This window comes from Galeopterus variegatus, unplaced genomic scaffold, assembly GCF_000696425.1.
Source record: "Galeopterus variegatus unplaced genomic scaffold, G_variegatus-3.0.2 Scaffold16403, whole genome shotgun sequence".
NCBI classification, from domain to species: domain Eukaryota; kingdom Metazoa; phylum Chordata; class Mammalia; order Dermoptera; family Cynocephalidae; genus Galeopterus; species Galeopterus variegatus.
Window position 1 is genome coordinate 17,210 of NW_007742514.1, and position 4,259 is coordinate 21,468.

A 4,259-nucleotide genomic window follows, 5' to 3' on the forward strand; every position below is an offset into this window, starting at 1 on the left:
ACTCAAAGGCCACTGAGGAGTGATAAAAAGGGCCATTTTCAAATGGTGAACCCATTTTTGGACTTAATAAACACAACAAAACCCAATGGTAACAGATAAACCATCTAAATGAGAATCAGGACTCCGTGTCATTTCTAACCATCTATACCACACGTCTCACGGACATGAGGCTAAAGACCCTGCCCAAGACAGGCCCTCTTCCATTTGAGGTACCAGCATTTCCACACACTCAGCAAAGGATTTTCTAGGAACTGTGAGGGCTCGCCCAGCAAGATCCAGTCCCCTGAGCCTTGCCTGCGGCTCAGGAGTCAGAACAGCCTCACTCCTGACCTTGGGAGTATCACCTTACATTATTCCCATACCTGGAAAATAGAGATTCCTTCCTCATCGCTGTCTCCACACTGTTCCCAGGAAGTTTCTGTTCCACAGCTAAGTGTCCCAACCCAGCACCCAGGGGCCCTCCAAAGAGGCTGCATCATCTGCCAAGGGAGGTACAACCAATGTGTCCTGGCTCAGAAGAGACCAGCAACTCCAGTACATGCCTGGGGTGAAAGCACATGATCCTCATAACTAACCACCGCTGGAAACTTTGCTGGGAAATCACAAAAACATCACGGGCTTCATGAATCATTGGCCTTCATGAGTGGGAGGTGCGTGTGCAAGAGACCTAGAGGAATCTGGAAGGACGGACAGCTGCAAGTTTCTACGTCTCTTGTCCTCTTACTCCTGGATGAGTCAGGCTATTGATGGCTGGTCACTGTTGACCAACCATTCAGTGCCTGGACCCACGCTTTGCAAAATGTCAAAATGATGCTGATCAAAGAGCTGATGAGTTTTGACCAGAACAAAGACTGGGGAAACATAAAGGAGCTGCAAACACTTCACAGTTAACTTTGACACATTTATTTCTACTATCCAGACATTAGTAGGAACAAAATGACCAGCAACACCCCCTATTCCCTTCTTGTGAGCACAGAAACCCATTTCTGTGAACACCTTGTAGTAGGAATCATGGTACAACGCAGGGGTAATTCACACTCAACCTGATTTACATGTACGTTTGCCAAGATGGCGAATCAATGGTGCCATGATTTAGCTGGTTTCTCAGCTACATTCCTTTCAAGAGCCCACACACGTCACACCTTCTGGTCGAAAGGGATCAGGTGCTTTGGGATGTCAACCTGGAATATATCCTTTCCCCCTTTCCTAGGTAAGGGCTCCAATAACCANCCCCTATTCCCTTCTTGTGAGCACAGAAACCCGTTTCTGTGAACGCCATGTAGTAGGAATCGTGGTACAATGCAGGGGTAATTCACACTTAACCTGATCTACATGCAAGTTCACCAAGATGGCGAATCAACGGTACCATGATTTAGCTGGTTTCTCAGCTACATTCATCTCAAGAGCCCACACACGTCACACCTTCTGGTCAAAAGGGATCAGGTGCTTTGGGATGTCAACCTGGAATATATCCTTTCCCCCTTTGCTAGGTAAGGGCTCCAGTAACCACCTGGGGTTGGAAATCACAGTCAGGTATTTCTGCTGCAGGATGGCCAGGACAGCTTGCTTTTCCAATTCCACATCTTCCTCAGGAGCTAAGTTCTCAGGACACTCCAACATTTCGCCAAAGTCAACAAGCTCTGTGCACAAAGAGAGAAACACCCAGGTGGTTTTTCCTTCCATAAACAAAGACCTGGCAGTGTGACAACTTGGTTATTCAAAATTATGGCCGCTACAGACTTACACAACATCAGCACAAGGACAGGAAGGGCAGCAGGGCCTTCTCACTGAGCACAGATGATGAGCCAAACATGTTCCGGGAATCCTGGGTGAGGCAGAGGGAAGGCTCCAGAAATGAAGAGGACAGGGCTTGCTCCTCTGTGAAGTGACACAAATAACATGCCTGTGGCAGCAAGACTGCTGAGGATAGGAATTTCAGAATGGAAGGGCACCAGCCACTGCCCGGGAACATGGAGGCAGCAAGGCGCTGAGGCAGTTCACCTCCACCACCCACGGAGGTGTAAGGATTAGCCCAGGGTGCCACTGGTGGTGGGGATAGAGCAAGCACGTGAATCCAGGCAGGCAGCCGACCTGCACAATGTGCTGTGCTGCCTCTGGTGGTCTCTGCCCCCCACACACGCTCACCCACACAGGCACACACAGAGCCCAGCACTAAATGACGTCATGGACCTGACCCAGCCACACAGGTAAGAAGCAGAAACCGAGGCCCAGAGCAGAGAAATGATTTACTAGAGGTGATTCAGGCTGGGCTTGCAGACCCCAGCTCAGGGCCCCTTGCTGCCCCATTGAAGGTGCATTGCTTAGGAGAACAGCAACAAACACACAAACCAGTTCAAAACAAAAGAAAAGCCCCCAAACTCCCCAGCCAGATCCATGTTGGCAGCTCCTGGACTTATCTGTACAACGATCGGCACATTGTCACTTACCAGCTACCAGTCCTCGGCCAAAATTCTCCCCTTCTGGAAGCAAGGCCTGGCGATGGTATGGTTCTGGTGGTTGCCCATCAGGGGACACCAACGTGTTTCTAAGGTCTTTACCCCGTTTAAGACAAAGCCAGAATAAGGCTGCCGGAAGGAAAGGCAACAGATCTTCATCTTGCGCAAGCTCTCTGGGCCTCAGTGGTCTGTGGGAACACAGAAGCTTATCACACACCAGTCCTCCAAGCTCATGGCCAGTGGGCCCGAACTTCACCCAGTTTCCCAGGTGCCCTGAATCCCCACTGAGCTCGATGGTTCACTGCTTCCATCTGTCAGCACAGCAGGCCCAAGGGAAGACTGGGACTGGGAAGGCTGGGATTTGGGTGACTCAGATCCACCTGATGGAATGCTCGGAGAGCTCACGGACTGTGGCAGGGACAGCTAGAGAAAGACACAGGCAGGACAGCGTGTGATCAGTGCTACTACAGAGGTCATCAAGTCCGAGGGCAACACAGAGGTGTGTGGGCTAGTGAGAGTCGGGGCTGGCGTCAGCCCTCTGGCAGCACACAGGGACAGTCCTGGGCTCTGCTTCTTCTCCTGCTGCCCTCCCCCTACCCAGACCTCGCGGATACTCTCAGCTCCCTGGCTGTGCCAGCCCCAGGCACCGCAGGCCCTGAGCTTCCTGTCTCCTACCCCACGTTTGCTGAGCACAAGTGCTTGGTATCCAACCTCAGCTCAACCCTCACAGTGACCTGTGATCTCAGGTGGTCCCGTCAGGTGTCTTCTCCTTACTCCTTCAGGTGCCACCCTGTTCAAGCCCCTTCCCCTGTCCCACACCTGAGCCCTGAGGAAAAAAAAAAATACGAGAATGAGAACAACTAGCCCCAGTGCACACACACCTTCTATGTGACGGGCCCTGGGGTGGGCACGATCCGTGCATCCTCGGATTTAACCCTCACTGCCAGGCCCACTTAACTGCTGAGGACAAGCAGGTTTAGAGCGATGAAGGAAGGACTGTCGATCACACAGGACCTGACTTCATGTACCTCCTGTCCTGGTCCCTGTTGCCTGTTTGTCCCCTGGCACAGGGGCCACTCCTCCTGGCTCAAGGACCGTTCAGCGGATGGAGCGCGGGCCCTGGGCAGGTAGAGCCATGGGCCTGAAGACAGAAACTCCGGCCAGTCATTGCATGTCAAGAAGCCTCAGTTTCCTCGTAGCCGTGAGGTCAGGAGATGAGGCACTGAGAGCACCCAGCCCAGTACCTGGTACCTCACAAGGCAGTCAGATGGTGGCTGCTCTTGTCATCATTGTCATCATCACTGGGACTGGGGACTCATCCCCTGGGTCTGTACCACACCCATGAGCCGCCTCCCTCCACTCTGCTTGGCACCTCCCTGTCCTTCCCTCAAATATATGCACTTAAATTCAGAATCTCCTATGATTCTAAGAAAACATGCCCACAGTCAGGATCAAGGCCCTGCTGGGATGAGAGTGCCTGGTGTTCGCTCCCTTCCCAACCTGCAGTCCTGCCTGACTCTGCAGCACATCTTCTGCCATCCTCCCACTTCTCAGGTGAGCTGCCACTGTCAACAGCGCTTCTGTGTCTCACTCCAGGACCTGGGTCCTACCACTGTCCTATCTCACTCAGAATCAGTACCTCCCCTTCTCCCACGAGGAGGTGATTCTGTTTCCAGAGGAACTTACCGGCACACCCTTTACCATGTGAAGAAAGACCCTCCTGAGCACTCACGTGCCTCCAGCTCCTGCCAGATCCACCTCCCTTCCACCACTGTAAGTGGCTTCACCAACCTGGCGTTCCTG

The 4,259-nt window shown here is 52.6% G+C and overlaps 1 long non-coding RNA gene across 2 annotated transcripts; it reads right to left on the reverse strand.

Moving 5' to 3' along the window:
- Positions 1-1,236: 1,236 nt before the first annotated feature.
- Positions 1,237-3,828, reverse strand: LOC103582473. Of its 2 annotated transcripts, XR_549757.1 has the most exons (4): positions 3,485-3,828; positions 2,448-2,879; positions 1,745-1,878; positions 1,237-1,640 (listed from the first exon to the last, which is right to left on the reverse strand). It is a non-coding gene; the product is annotated as an uncharacterized LOC103582473 (long non-coding RNA). The 2 variants fall into 2 exon arrangements; XR_549756.1 differs by lacking the exon at positions 3,485-3,828 and having other exon boundaries at positions 2,448-2,913.
- Positions 3,829-4,259: the final 431 nt, after the last annotated feature.